The sequence below is a fragment of the Mixophyes fleayi genome, chromosome 4, assembly GCF_038048845.1.
Source record: "Mixophyes fleayi isolate aMixFle1 chromosome 4, aMixFle1.hap1, whole genome shotgun sequence".
NCBI lineage: Eukaryota > Metazoa > Chordata > Amphibia > Anura > Limnodynastidae > Mixophyes > Mixophyes fleayi.
Window position 1 is genome coordinate 99,822,755 of NC_134405.1, and position 16,002 is coordinate 99,838,756.

The following is a 16,002-nucleotide window of genomic DNA, read 5'->3' on the forward strand; positions in this document are numbered from 1 at the left end:
CCTCCGGGACCACCCGGAAGTGCGGCGGTACAGAGCGGGGAATCGGCGCTGGAGCAGGTAAGCGCCGTGACAGTACCCCCCCCCCCCCCCATTAAGGATGGCCACCGGACAGACTGTAAGGTTTCTGAGGAAATTTGGCATGGAATCTCTTTAATAGTACTGGAGCATGTAGATCACGTGCCGGAATCCATGAACGCTCCTCTGGTCCGTAACCTTTCCAATCAACCAGAAACTGTAGAGAACCTCTGGAGATGCAAGAGTTTAGGATTTCCTTGACCTCAAATTCATGATCTTGTGCAGAGACAGCGGCAGGAGGTTTCTTGGAAGAGGAAAATTTGTTAATGACAAGTGGCTTGAGGAGAGAAATGTGAAACACGTTGGGAATCCTCAAGGTAGGAGGCAATTTTAATCTGAAGGCTACTGGATTGATAATTTCCAAGATCTTGAAGGGTCCAATGAAATGGGGAGCAAATTTCCTAGAAGGAACCAACAGGCGAAGATTTCGTGTAGATAGCCATACCTTATCGCCAGGAGAGAGTAATGGGGAAGGACTTCTTCTCTTATCAAATGCCTTTTTGCTGATGGCAGTGGCGTGAAGCAGGTTATGTTTGATCATACCCCACCTGGACGAGAAATTTGACCACATGAAATCTACAGCAGGAATTCCGGATGTAGGCAAATCATTAAAAGGAGGAACTCTTGGATGAAACCCTTGGAGAGCAAAAAAGGGAGAAACCGATGTAAAGTCATGAGAATTATTATTGTGAGCAAATTCTGCCCAAGGTAACAAATCAACCCAGTCGTCATGTTTAGCTGAAATGAAGCATCTGAGGAATTTTTCGAGCTCCTGATTAGTCCTCTCTGTGAGACCATTACTTTGGGGGTGGTATGCAGAGGAAAAATTCAGTTTGATTCCACAAACACGAGAAAAGGCTCACCAAAATCTTGCAACAAACTGAGTTCCACGGTCTGAAACGATGACCTCTGGGCAACCATGGAGGCGGAATATTTCCTTTATGAAAAGTTGTGCCAACACCGGAGCAGATGGGAGCCCTTTTAAAGGTATGAAATGAGCAGCTCGAGAGAAACGATCTGTGACTACCCAAACCACGGAAAAACCTCTTGAAGGGAGTAAATCAGTGATAAAGTCCATGGAGAGATGACTCCATGGACGGTCCGGAATGGGTAAAGGCTGCAACAACCCATAGGAGGCTTGTCGAGGCACCTTATTGTGAGCACAGGTGGAACAAGCCGTAACAAACTCCCGAACATCAGAGTGGATAGATGGCCACCAATAATTACGGGAAACGAAATCCAAAGTCTTCTTGATCCCGGCATGACCAGAGAACCGAGAGGCGTGAGCCCACTTGAGAAGTCTAGACCGAAAACGAGGAGAAACAAAGGTCTTCCCATGAGGAATCACTAGATGAGCAGGGGTGGTGGCCAGTATACATTTGGGACCCAAGATGGGCCTAGGAATATCTTCGACAGCATCCGTGGCATCAAAGGATCGCGAGAGAGAATCCGCTTTCTTATTCTTAGATCCTGGTCTAAAGGTGATGATCATATCAAAACGGGAGAAAAACAAGGACCATCTGGCTTGCCAAGGGTTTAAACAAGAAGCCGTTTGCAAATATAGAAGATTTTTGTGATCTGTAAAAATCGTGATAGGAAATCTAGCTCCTTCCAAATGATGTCTCCATGCCTCTAAGGCTAATTTGATAGCCAGGAGTTCCCTATCTCCGATGCCATAATTTTTTTCAGTAGCAGAAAGTTTACGGGAAAAGAAACCACATGGAGACAATCTTCCAGAGGAGTCCTTTTGTGACAAGATAGCCCCTACTCCCACAGAGGATGCATCGACCTCAAGAAAGAAAGGAAAGGTAGGATCCGGTTGATGAAGGATAGGAGCTGTCGGGAATGCTTCTTTTAGGGAAGAGAAGGCCTTTTCTGCCTCAGGAGGCCAAAGTTTAGTATTGATAGCTTTCTTAGTTAGTGCAGTAATGGGTGCGATCACTGAAAAAAAACCTTTGATGAAATGCCGATAATAATTAGCGAAGCCTATGAAACGTTGGATCGCTTTCAGACCCATCGGTTGAGGCCATTCGGAAACCGCCTTTACTTTCTCGGGATCCATGCATAGTCCAGACCCAGAGATCACGTGTCCAAGAAAGGGAAGATGACCCTTTTCAAAAATACATTTATCCAAAATACAGAACAGCTGATGTAAACGAAGATGTTCAAGCACCAAGGAAACATGATGGCGGTGCCACACGATGTCAGGAGAGAATATCAGGCTATCATCCAGGTAAATCACCATGAACTGGTAGAGAAAATCTTGAAAAATTTCGTTGATGAAGGTTTGAAACACTGCGGGAGCATTACATAACCCAAAGGGCATGACTAAATATTCAAAGTGTCCATCATGGGTATTGAATGCTGTTTTCCATTCATCCCCTTGTTTAATACGGATCAAATTTTAGGCACCCTTCAGGTCTAGTTTGGAAAAAATAGCCCCTTTTATTCTATCAAATAGCTCTGAGATCAATGGTAACGGGTACTTGTTTTTCACAGTAATGGCATTCAGCCCACGATAATCTATACATGGGCGTAGACCCCCGTCTTTTTTTTTTACAAAGAAAAAGCCGGCCCCTGCAGGGGAGGATGATTTTCGAATGAAGCCCCTTTCTAGATTTTCTTCTATATATATAGACATGGAATTGGATTCTGGCAATGATAAAGAAAAAACACATCCTCTGGGTGGTATTTTGTCTGGTAACAGCTCAATAGAACAATCCCAAGGCCTATGCGGAGGTAATTTGGAGGCCTCCTTTTCGCAGAACACATCCGAAAATGAACGGTATTGAGGGGGAATACCAGTGGACGTATGCAGTGATGAGGATTCATTATTGGTGAGTTTATTGATCCTGGGAAGGCAGCGAGAATGACAAGCCGGGCCCCAGGCGAGAACTTCTGGCTTGTGCCAGTCCAATGTAGGGGAGTGAAGTTGGAGCCACGAAAGACCAAGAATGAGAGGATTGATAGCCTCTGGGATGACTAACAAGGAAATGGATTCGGTATGCAGGGCTCCTATCCGGAGAGAGAGCTTGATGGTACGTTTCTTGAGTGATCCTCCACTAATGCGGTTCCCATCGATGGCTGTGATAGCAATTGGGGGATCCAACGGAAGGGTAGGTACAGACAACTTCTCCACTAAGTCAGCTCTTATGAAGTTTCCTGCTGCTCCGGAATCAATGAGTGCTGGAAGAGAAAGCTGTTTGTCAATGGATTGTAAGCAAACTTGGATAGAAAAACTAGAATCAACAGGAGAGGGAATACGTACACCTAACTTGGCCTCTCCATCATCAGTTAGGTTCGATCGTTTCCCGGACGTTTAAGACAATTGTTTAGCAAATGACCAGGTTCTCCGCAGCAAAGACATAAACGATTTTTGAATCGCCTCTCTCTCTCTTCCTGAGAGAGCCGAGCTCTTCCCAACTGCATTGGCTCCTCCTCAGGCATCACCGGACTCTGAAAACGTGGAACCAGACGAAAAGGAGAACGACGAGAACTCTCTTTCTCCTGAGCGCGCTCACGGAATCTGATGTCAATCTGGTTACATAAACAGACTAAAGCATCCAGAGAAGTTGGGAGTTCACGACCTGCCAGTTCGTCTTTGATGCGGTCTGTCAAACCCTGCCAGAAGGTGGCTACCAGAGCCTCATTATTCCAACGTAGCTTAGCCGCCATAGTACGAAATTGGAGAGCATACTGGCCTATGGTCAGAGATCCTTGGCGCAGACGAAGGATGCCAGAAGCAGCACTGGAAACCCTTCCCGGTTCATCGAAGACATGTCTGAAGGCCTCCAGGAAGGTGGAACAGTTATGTAGTGAAGGGTCATTGTGATCCCATAGGGGAGATGCCCAGGCAAGAGCTTGACCGGTAAGTAAAGAAATGATGTATGCTACCTTAGCTTTTTTTGTAGGGAAGTTCCCTGGTTGGAGTTCGAACTGGATGTCACACTGATTTAAAAATCCACGGCAGGCCTTGGGATCCCCATCGAATTTTGGAGGGTTAGGGATGCGAAGTTGGGAATTTGCCGGGAGAGGAGCGGCACCACCCTCCTGGGCTGGAGCAGGTTGAGGGGGAATAGGTGACGGATCAGGTACCGCTGCCTGGATTGCCTGAGCTGAAACCGCACCCTGAAGGGTGTCCAGACGAGCAGACATGCTCTGAAGAAACTGAAGTAACTGTCCCTGGTTCTTGTCCTGTTCCTCTACCCGGGCCGCTAAGTGTTCCAATAACTCCCTAGCAGAGGGATTCCCAGATCCGTCCATCAGATAGATATATTGGGGTCAGAGCAAACTGTTAGGTTTCAAGATTACCTTAGTCAGTATTAACACCGGCTTTCCTAGGGCGCGGAGTCTAACGGCCCTCCCGGTCTTCTCCAAGAACCGCCGCAAGGCAGGGTGGGTTTTGCTGCCAGTAAACCGCAGGTCGCGGCCCCCAGGTTAGCCTACTGACGTAAGGAAAGAGTTCTATGAGATGAACATACAGAGACACGATCAGATCCACAGGGAAATTGATAACTGGAATCACTAACCGTATATTCAGAAGGTAGTTGCCCGGAGTAGAAGCTGGTGGTATACAGGAATCAATCCGCTGTGCAGCCCCAGGAGCAGAAGCGTAGTTCCGAATAGCCGGTTCAGTACACAGGGATCCGTCTGTTATGCAGTACCAGGGATAAGGCAGAAGAGTAGTCTGGAGTATAGCCAGTTCGGTACACAGAGATCCGTCCGTTATGCAGTACCAGGGATAAGGCAGAAGAGTAGTCAGGAGTATAGCCAGTTCAGTACACAGAGAAACAGGTAACCAGGGAAAACACCAGGCGGATCAGAACACAGGAGATGCAGCCAGATACAGGAAACACGTTGCTCTGACACAAACAGTGTGACAGAGCAGCGCTGAAGTAGATTTTTGAATTCCCCGCCCAGAGATCAGCTGACCTCCGCCGGGACCACCCGGAAGTGCGGCGGTACAGAGCGGGGAATCGGCGCTGGAGCAGGTAAGCGCCGTGACAGTATGTTAGTAGAAGAATTTTATATTGGATTCGTTGAAATACAGGCAGCCAATGTAGAGACAGAGTGGCTCAGCAGAGGAATAACGGTTTGTAAGGAAAATCAGTCTAGCCGCTGCGTGCAAAATAGATTGTAGGGGTTCAAGTCTGACTTTGGGAAGACCAGTAAGGAGGGAATTGCAATAGTCGATGAGGGAGATGATGAGTGCATGAATTAATGTTTTTGCGGTGTCTTGTGTCAGATATGTGCATATTCTGCAAATGTTCTTTAGGTGTATGTAACATGATTTAGATATAGAGTTGATGTGGGGAATAAACGACAGTTGTGAATCAAGGATTACACCTAGGCATCGAGCTTGCGGGGTGGGATTTATGGTCATGTTATCGACAGAAATAAAAAAGTCAGGCAGGAAGCTTCTGTTTTTGGGTGGGAATATTATTAATTCAGTTTTTGAAAGATTAAGTTTAAGTTGGCGAGAATACATCCAAGATGAAATGGCAGAAAGACAGTCAGTAACGTGAGACAACACAGATGGTGAAAGATCAGGAGAGGATAGATAAATTTGTGTATCATCCGCATAGAGATGATACTGAAATCCAAAGGAGCTTATTAGTTATCCAAGAGAAGTGGTGTAGATAGAGAATAGCAGAGGACCTAGGACTGAGCCTTGTGGAACTCCAACTGATAAAGGAAGCGGAGCAGAGGTGGATCCAGAGAAATTAACACTGAAAGAGCGATTAGATAGATAGGATGAAAACCAGGATAGGACAGTGCCTTCAAGACCTAGGGATGGCCTATAAATTGATTTGAGCAGCTTCCACTTTTGTATAAGACCTAGGGATTGTAGCGTTTGTATGAGGAGAGAGTGGTTAACAGTGTCAAATGCAGCAAAGAGATCCAGGAGAATTAGAAGAGAGTATTGGTTATTATTTTTTGCTGTGATCAAATCATTGACAACTTTGGTCAGCGCAGTCTCTGTGGAGTGTTGAGAGCGAAAGCCTGACTGAAGAGGATTCAATAGGTTGTTTGCTGTAAGAAAGTGTGTGAGGCGTGTGTAGGCAATTCTCTCGAGAAGCTTGGAGGGGCATGGGAGCTGGGAGATGGGGCGGTAATTTATGAGAGAGTTAGGGTCAGAATTCTGTTTTTTTAAAATGGGAGTAATCACTGCATGCTTGAATATAGATGGAAAAATACCAGTAGAAAGAGATAGATTACAGATTTTAGTTAGAGGGGGAATGGGCACAGGAGACAGGGACATACCCATTTGTGAGGGAATGGGATCAAAAGGACAGGAGGTAGAGTAGGAAGATGAGAAGAGAGTAGAAACTTCCTCTTCATTTGTGGGATCAAATGAAGAGAGAGTGTCAGAGGGTGCTACAAAGGAATTGAGCAGATTGCTTGTCAAGGGAGATACCATTTCAAGCCTGATCTTATCAATTTTGTCCTTAAAATAGGATCTTTTTTGCTCTCTGGCAATGAAGTGCATGATAAAGTATGTGCCTATAATGCATTTTATTTGCACCTTGTGCTAGTTAGAATTTGATTGACTTGCTTGCCCTTATTTCTTGCTCCATGGTCCTTTAATATGCCTGGGGCCTCACATGGGATTAGAAGGGTGATTTATAAACATGACAACACGATGTAACACAATGTTCGTACTCTGATTTACTATTGTAAGACCTTGATAGTGGTGCATGGCTTTAACATATTTTTTAGTTTATGCAAAAAAGTCTTTCAGTAAAACAAAGTATGTTTTTTTGTTATAAGATAAGTGAGTGCAGGGGTAACTTCTCATTTGTGGATACAGTGTATTCATAAGAGCAGCACAGTGGCTTAGTGGTTAACACTTCTGCCTCACAACACTGGGGTCATGAGTTCAATTCCCAACCATGGTCTTATCTGTGTGGAGTTTGTATGTTCTCCCCGTGTTAGCGTTGGTTTCTTCCGGGTGCTTTGGTTTCCTCCCACACTCCAAAAGCATACTGGTAGGTTAATTGTCTCCTATCAAATTTACCCTAGTCTCTCTCTGTGTGTGTATGTTAGGTAATTTAGACTGTAAGCTCCATTGGGGCAGGGACTGATGTGAGTAAGTTCTCTGTACAGCGCTGCGGAATTAGTGGCACAATGTAAATAACTGATGATGATATGCTTTTCTTGCCACTATAACATACACATATATTTACTTCATCTTTTTAAAGAAAACAAAAAAGTGAATTATGTGAGAAGTGATACAGGTATTTGTGGTGTAGTATGAAAATATCACATGCCTGATTTCTTAGAGGTCTGAGATCAGCCCTAATAAAATTGTATGATCCCCATGGGCTTAAGTAAAGATGAACTGACTAAGAATACATTTGACGTTTTGTAAAATAATAGTGTGTGCTAATAATCCCCAAATTCCCAGGGACAGCCCAAGGTTTTAAAGATTTGCCCTGGACATGTTCCTATTTTCCAGTATTTAACAACTGTACAATGAGATGTACATTTCTGTATGTTACATGCAATTCTTACCATATTTTCTTATTCTCTGGATGTTTCAAGCTAATATCTATTGAACAGGAATATTTAAAATGGAGAAAGTGACATTGATATAAATAGTGCCAACTTTAGCTGTATACTATAACTCTTTTTAATATGTTATCTTCCTTTATTAATATTTGAGTAAGGCACCCCTTCCCATCCCTCTCCAAGTGTACAGCTCTTTTTCTTGCCTTCCCTTAATAATTTATTGTGAAAATTGTCACGCAGACATGTTTATTGTTTGATAGTTATTAATTGTTTAAATTGTTTTTTTTCTTACATTGAATGCATTTGTGTTGTTCATTTGTATTGACTGTACATGCTGTCATTTCAAAATAAAAAATATAAAATTACATAATAGTCAAAATCAATAAGGTAAAATGGACCTTATCACACATCATCAGTTTAGCCAACTGTCCCTGAAAACTATATGAAAATGTTGGCAACAAGTTAAGTTTTTTTACCCATTTTTCTGGGCAATAATACCTTGCTAGAAATGCATCACATGCAATAAAACCGAACCTACTGTGTTGTACTATATATTTTTATATAATGTCTACATTGTATCATATAGGTTTTTGGTGTGTTGCAGCTTGTATTTCTACAACACCTGGACAACCGCAGGTTGTATAAGCTAAGTGTATAAACTACAGATACATAGCTCCAAAAGGTTTTTGAATTATATTTCAACATGAGCATAACATTATATAACCTGAAGATAATATTCAAGAATCGTACTGTAAATTAGTAAAACTCTTCCAACATTGCTAATTGTTCAGTAACACAAATGGTTTGTTTGATGTCAGTACAAAAAGCTCCTCCTCCTGTGCCAACAGCGCCCCCACCGTTCTCTTGGCGTTATGCAGCTGAGATGAACAGATTCCTACAGCTGCAGAAACCATCCTGGCCGTGTCCCTCCCATCCTTGCTGCTTTCCTTTCTAGACCTACTGATCTCACTGAGGTATAGTAAATATACGTTAACATTTTAGCGTTTGATAGTGTCATGCACTCTGCTTTAAAGACACTGGATTACAAGGCGAGAATTCTGGAGGCTGGATAGGGAATGCAGAGGTCTATAATGGCAGGTTTGCTGCGTAATCCTTTCATTTATTCTCCCGATAGAAGAGATGCAGTGACGTGTATCATGTCACGGGAGTAGCAGATGGCATATGGTAGGTCCTACCACCCCAAAACTTTACACCTCAGGAGGACAATATAAGTGATTGGCCTTTGTAGCTCTGTCCCTGTTCTGTAGTGGAGACGGTCTTTGTTCTCTGCATAAGGAAGAGTGAATTCTGATTTTTCTGCGAGCATCTCATGCCCAGCTGCCTTACAGGTTGAGTATTGCAGTGCCAGTATCAGTCGTGTTTTTGTCTATAATGCATCAGACGATTTCATTCTCTTTGACATTTAAAAAAATATTTTCTGCTATCCACTTTTATGCTTGTATTTTGAATATATCCAGTGCCTCTCAGTTTACCATGCATAAATACTATAGTGTTTCTAGTGAGACTGAACAGCAAAGTATAAAAATGCAATATTTTAAATGAAAACCATATTAATATGGTTGAAAGGGGATGAGAATATTGTTCTGCCTGTTTACAAACAAGCCCACTATGTTAAAGTGAGTACATTTATAGAGGGCTAGGCAGATAGCACAGGCTTTGTTCTTTGTAGTGAACTCCTAGAAATTATAGACAATGATAGAGAACATTAGGGTAAAAATGAAATCTATTTTCTGTTATCTAATATTTATATTCTTGTTTAACAACTGATTATTCGTTGTTATGAGACAGGTAAGGTAAAGAGGTAGCATTGCATTCACTGTACTTTGGTTCAAAGAATGTCAATGTAATGTTTTATATACAATGCAAATAGTTGCAATATATAACAGATGTAGATATCAATTTTTGAATAATTATCTATGTTGAACCAACTGTCCAGAGCTGTGCTATTTAGTGGCAACCATACAGATAAACAGTGATGATGATGTTGAAAAGTTATAAATGTGTCATCCTGTCACGACTGTAGTGGGTGTTTTGACTGGTAGAAGGTACCTGCTGTTGTTGGCGCAACTCAGAGGAAGGCGCGGAGTCTAACGTGCCCCTGGTATTCACCAGGAACCCCCGCAAGGAAGTATGGACTCCGCTGCAGGGACACGCAGGTCGCGGTCCTTCCTAGAGTCCACAGCGAGATACAAGGGAGTGTCAGACAGGCCGGTTCGGCAACGTTCAAGTAGAGGAGGTACAAAGGGAAATCCAGAAGAATGGTCAGGCAAGCCGGGTCGGTAATCTACAGGGAGCGCAGTACAAGGCAGAATCCAGATAGGGGTGGTCAAACGGTCCGGGTCAAAAGGGTCACAGGCAGCACGAGGAAGGTCAGGAACAATATAGCAACTGGTACACAGAAACGCTGGAGGCAGGAAGACCTGATACTCTGGCACTGGTAGGAGGGCCAGAGAAGGTTTAAATACTGGAGTGCTCCAATAGAATCAGCGCTGCAGCGCTGTCATCCTCAGCGCCGGGAATCACTATAGCGTCCCGTTGCCTAGCAACGGGTCGCGCTGTCTGCAGAGGTCAGGCGGCCGAGGATCCGGAAATGACGCGTCTGGTTGCCTAGCAACCAGACGCGCGATCATACAGTCAGGCGGCCGTGCGGACGGCGCCTGACAGTATACCCTCCTCTTCCTCCTCCTGTTTGAAGGAACTTCTTGAGAATTCTAGGAGCGTGAAGGTCCTGTTTGTCCACCCATGATCTCTCCTCTGAGCCAAATCCTTTCCAATGGACCAGAAATTGCTGTTTGCCACGAAGAATGCGAGAAGCCAAGATCCGACTGACTTCGAATTCAGTTCCAGAAGAGGTTTGTATTGGTGGGGGACGACCGGGAGGTCGATAGAATTTATTGAGTACCAGTGGTCGTAGTAATGAGACATGAAAAGTATTATGACATCTCAGAGAAGGAGGAAGTTTCAATTTGAAGCATACAGGATTAATGACTTGCATGATGGTGTACGGGCCAATAAATCGAGGAGCCATCTTCATAGAAGGGACCTTTAGTCTTAGGTCCCGGGTGGATAGCCATACCTGGTCTCCCACCTTTAAGAGAGGAGTGGCCCTCCGATGACGATCTGCAAAGATCTTGTGATGCTGAGTAGCCTTGAGTAAAGCCGTCTTAGTCTTAGCCCAAATGAGAGAAAATTCCCGATAAAGAGTATCTACAGCTGGAACCGGTGAAGAGGACACTGGAAAAGGATCCGGAAACACAGGGTGACTTCCGTATACAATAAAGAACGGAGAGAATCCGGTAGACTCATGAATGTGTTGATTATGGGAGAACTCCGCCCAAGGAAGGAATTGAGACCATTTATTCTGGTTGTCGGAGGTAAAACAGCGGAGGAATGTCTCGAGATCCTGATTGATTCGCTCCGTCTGTCCGTTGGTTTGCGGATGGTATCCCGAAGAGAATTTCAATTCTATGTTTACTCTCTTACAAAAGGTTCTCCAAAACTGGGATGTAAATTGGACTCCGCGGTCCGAAATGATCTCCTTCGGGCACCCATGTAGTCTGAATATCTCCTTGATAAAGATATCTGCCAGACGACTGGCCGTGGGCAGTCCAGTTAGAGGAATAAAATGTGCCATCTTCGAAAATCGATCAATAACCACCCAGATAGTGGTAAACCCTGCACTGAGGGGTAGGTCTGTGATAAAATCCATGGCCACACTTTCCCAAGGAGCATCGGGGATAGGAAGTGGACGAAGAAGGCCTGCCGGGACTCTTCTACAAGTTTTGTGTTGAGCACAGGTAGTGCAGGAAGCAATAAATCTCTCAACATCGGCACGTACATTAGGCCACCAGAAGCGTCGGCAAAGCAGCGATGTAGTCTTCTTTATTCCAGCATGGCCGGCAATGCGGGATGAATGAGCCCACTGCAAGGTCTTGAATCGGAGATGGGGTTCCACAAATGACCGGCCTGGAGGAGGAGAGGACGTTTTGGTCCTAGTAAGGGCTACGATATTAGAAGGATCAATAATATGTTGCGGAACCAATGGTCTTAAACGATCGGAATCGTCAAATGAGCGAGATAATGCATCAGCACGTCCATTCTTGGCTCCCGGGCAGAATGTGAGCTTCATGTCAAATCGAGCAAAGAAGGATGCCCAGCGGGCTTGCCGAGGATTAAGGCAACGGGCCTCTTGAATGAACACTAGATTCCGATGGTCGGTAAACACAGTAACAGGAAATATAGCCCCCTCCAACAGATGTCGCCACTCCTCCAGAGCCGCCTTGATGGCCAGTAATTCCTTGTCCCCTATTCCATAATTACATTCGCTTGGAAGAAATCGTCTGGAGAAAAACCCACACGGGTTGTGTGAGCCAGCCGGAGACTCTTGAAAAAGCACCGCCCCAATGCCTACTGAGGATGCATCTACCTCTAGGAAAAAAGGTCGTTCTTGATCTGGCTGGGACAGAACTGGGGCTGAAGAGAATGCTTTCTTTAACGTTATGAAGGCCGACATGGCCTCCGAAGACCAGACCCTAGGGTTGGCAGTCTTCCTGGTTAACGCTGTAATGGGGGCTATAATGGTGGAGAATCCCTGAATAAATTGGCGATAATAGTTTGCAAAGCCGATGAACCTTTGAATAGCTTTAAGGCCTTGTGGCTGAGGCCAGTCCAGAATAGCTGACACCTTGGAGGGATCCATACAAAGACCTTGACCCGACACGATGAAACCAAGAAAAGATACCTGACTAATCTCAAACACACATTTCTCCAGCTTGCAATAGAGGTGATGTTCCCGAAGTCTACGTAAGACCTCCTTTACTTGTTCCCGATGAGTCTTCAGATCTTTAGAAAATATTAATATATCGTCTAGATATACTACCACAGAAGTGTATAACAGGTCATGAAAGATATCGTTAACGAAGGTTTGGAAGATGGCTGGGGCGTTGCAGAGGCCGAAGGGCATCACCAGGTACTCGAAATGTCCATCTCTGGTGTTAAAGGCCGTTTTCCATTCGTCTCCTTCTTTGATGCGAATCAAATTATAGGCCCCACGGAGATCTAGTTTGGAAAAGATTTGAGATCCACTGAGTTTGTCAAAGAGGTCGGAGATGAGAGGTAGTGGATATCGATTTTTGACAGTGATGCGGTTGAGAGGACGATAATCAATACAAGGCCGAAGAGACCCATCCTTCTTCTTAACAAAAAAAAACCCTGCACCCGCTGGGGAAGTAGATTTGCGGATAAATCCCCGTTTCAGGTTTTCTGAAATATATTGAGACATGGCTGACGTCTCTGGACGAGATAAAGGGTAGGTCCGCCCTTTGGGGATGGGTTGGTCAGGAGATAAAACAATAGCGCAATCCCAGGGACGATGGGGAGGCAAGATCTCCGCTTCCACTTTACTGAATACATCCTGGAATTCCATATAAGCCTCAGGAAGGTGGGTTAGCTCGGAATGAGCCATTACTTGACATTTAGGAGGCAAGACTCTAGACAAACATTCAAAGCGACATCCTTCACCCCACGACATAACTTGAGCGTGGTCCCAATCCATCTGAGGAGAATGTCTTCTCAGCCATGGTAACCCCAAGATGAGGGGATTAATGGACCTCGGCAACACCAAAAGTTGGATAATTTCGCTGTGAAGTACTCCTACCCTCAACCGAACAGGAGAAGTCACGGATGAGATGGAGCCGTGAGTGACACGACTTCCGTCGACTGCCGTCAGAGATAACGGTTGGGGCAACGGGTTCAGAGGTATCTGGAGCTGCGAAGCTAGATCCGCCGAAATGAAGTTCCCGGAGGAGCCGGAGTCCACAAAGGCCGTGGTGGAAAAGGTACCCTTGGGGGTGCTCAGGATGACAGCCATCTGAAATTCCGGAGAATTTTCTTTAGAATAGGGAGCAACTGTGGATTCTCCTAAAACGGCCTCCCCGCCACCATTTAGGAGGAAGAGTTTCCCGGTCTCTTGGGACAAACTCTTAGCAGGTGTCCCGGATCTCCACAATACAGACACAGGCGTTGTTTGAAGCGTCTCTCCCTCTCTTCAAGGGATAATTTAGAGCGTCCTACTTGCATTGGTTCGTCCACTGGCAGGATGGGATTTTGGAACTGGGGTGCTAGCCGTGGTATGAACCGTTTGCCAGGAGAGCGTTCCTGCGTGCGCTCTTGGTAACGCAAATCCACCTTTATGCACATGGAGATGAGAGAATCTAACTCAGCCGGGAGTTCTCTGGAAATTAACTCATCCTTAATCCGATCCACCAGACCTTGCCAAAAGGTTGCCACCAGTGCTTCATTATTCCATTTTAACTCGGAAGCCAGGGTTCGGAATTGAACTGCGTATTGCCCTACGGACAGGTCACCTTGGCGGAGGTTTAACAAGCTGGTAGCTGCAGAAGCAACTCTTCCGGGATCATCGAAGACTTTCCTGAAAGCTTCAATGAAAGAGTTGGAGTTATGAAGAAGTGGACCCCCTTGTTCCCATAAAGGTGAGGCCCAGGCAAGGGCTTGACCACTGAGGAGGGAGATGAGAAAAGCTACTTTGGTGCGTTCTGAAGAAAAGGCCCCTGGGTTGCACTCAAATTGGATGGCACATTGGTTCAGAAAGCCCCTGCACTTCTTGGGATCACCGTCAAACTTTTCGGGTGTCGGGATGCGTACACCGGAGGCCGCTGTAGAGACCGTAACCACACTGGATGCTGTGGATGCCGCAGAGGTTATGGCTGGTGTAGCGGGTGCAGCATTCTGAAATGTATCGAAGCGGGTAGCAATCCCTTGGACACATTGTAGAAGATGCGCTTGGGCTGCTTCTTGTTGCTCCACACGTTGGGCCAAATGCAGGAGTAGGTCACGAGCAGACGGTTCACCAGACCCCTCCGTTGTCATGGCCAGAGTATACTGTCACGACTGTAGTGGGTGTTTTGACTGGTAGAAGGTACCTGCTGTTGTTGGCGCAACTCAGAGGAAGGCGCGGAGTCTAACGTGCCCCTGGTATTCACCAGGAACCCCCGCAAGGAAGTATGGACTCCGCTGCAGGGACACGCAGGTCGCGGTCCTTCCTAGAGTCCACAGCGAGATACAAGGGAGTGTCAGACAGGCCGGTTCGGCAACGTTCAAGTAGAGGAGGTACAAAGGGAAATCCAGAAGAATGGTCAGGCAAGCCGGGTCGGTAATCTACAGGGAGCGCAGTACAAGGCAGAATCCAGATAGGGGTGGTCAAACGGTCCGGGTCAAAAGGGTCACAGGCAGCACGAGGAAGGTCAGGAACAATATAGCAACTGGTACACAGAAACGCTGGAGGCAGGAAGACCTGATACTCTGGCACTGGTAGGAGGGCCAGAGAAGGTTTAAATACTGGAGTGCTCCAATAGAATCAGCGCTGCAGCGCTGTCATCCTCAGCGCCGGGAATCACTATAGCGTCCCGTTGCCTAGCAACGGGTCGCGCTGTCTGCAGAGGTCAGGCGGCCGAGGATCCGGAAATGACGCGTCTGGTTGCCTAGCAACCAGACGCGCGATCATACAGTCAGGCGGCCGTGCGGACGGCGCCTGACACATCCACTCGCTATTTTTATTGTTCTGCAGAGTTATTGTTTAACATAAACATAATTAATGATATTAATATGTATTTTTGATCATTTAAAACCTGTAGCTTGCCATGCGTCTAAGAAGTATTTATTTTGTTATTAGTAAAAAGTTACATTGGGCTAATTGTTTAGTATATTGGTGTGTTTTGCCTTATGTCTGTCTCCTGTTTGCCTTACTCGTTTTATTTAAGTGTTACGTTGAACCTACATGTACAGAATCCGTACTTATTCTGTGTTACTTGTCATTGTACCTGTGTGACTCATACTTATTATGCTGACTGTCCAGCGCTGTGGAATATTTGGTGATTTACAAATAAACAATGAGGATAATGAAGTTTTCTGTAACACATTGGCTGAGGCCTATCAGGGACAGTCATATAGTCACAATTGCACCTCTGAAATTACACTGGCCATTCTAAATTAATACCACCTCTTTTTTTCAATGTGTTTTGTTTGATTTGTCTGCTATGCATCTTTGATCAGTGATTTTGATATTAATCTTTCTGCTTTTTTTGCTGTATTGAAATATTGCGGCCACAATGGAAGTGTAAAGTGCCACCACATGAACAGATTTGTATTTTCAATGAAAACAATTAAGTTTGACGTAGAGTATTCTTAATTGTGGAAGCATATTCTAGTACAGAACTTGCAACGTTATTAAAAAAGAGAGCTTGGGACATCACCTTTGACATATATTTTACCTAGTCCCTTAAAATTTACCTTTCAATCCCATTAGGATAGTAAAATTAATTTGTACTTAGTGATTTAATCAAGAGATATAAGAAGTCTAAATTATTTAAAAGTTGG

At 45.0% G+C, this 16,002-nt stretch overlaps 1 protein-coding gene across 2 annotated transcripts in view; it reads left to right on the forward strand.

Annotated features, from left to right (window-relative positions):
* Positions 1 to 8,480: 8,480 nt before the first annotated feature.
* Positions 8,481 to 16,002, forward strand: part of TP53BP1 (tumor protein p53 binding protein 1) — a 119,922-nt gene continuing 112,400 nt past the window's right edge. For both annotated transcript variants that reach the window (XM_075207875.1, XM_075207882.1), the window contains exon 1: positions 8,481 to 8,561. The gene's annotated coding sequence lies outside the window, so the exon portion shown is untranslated. The remainder of the gene's footprint in view (positions 8,562 to 16,002) is intronic.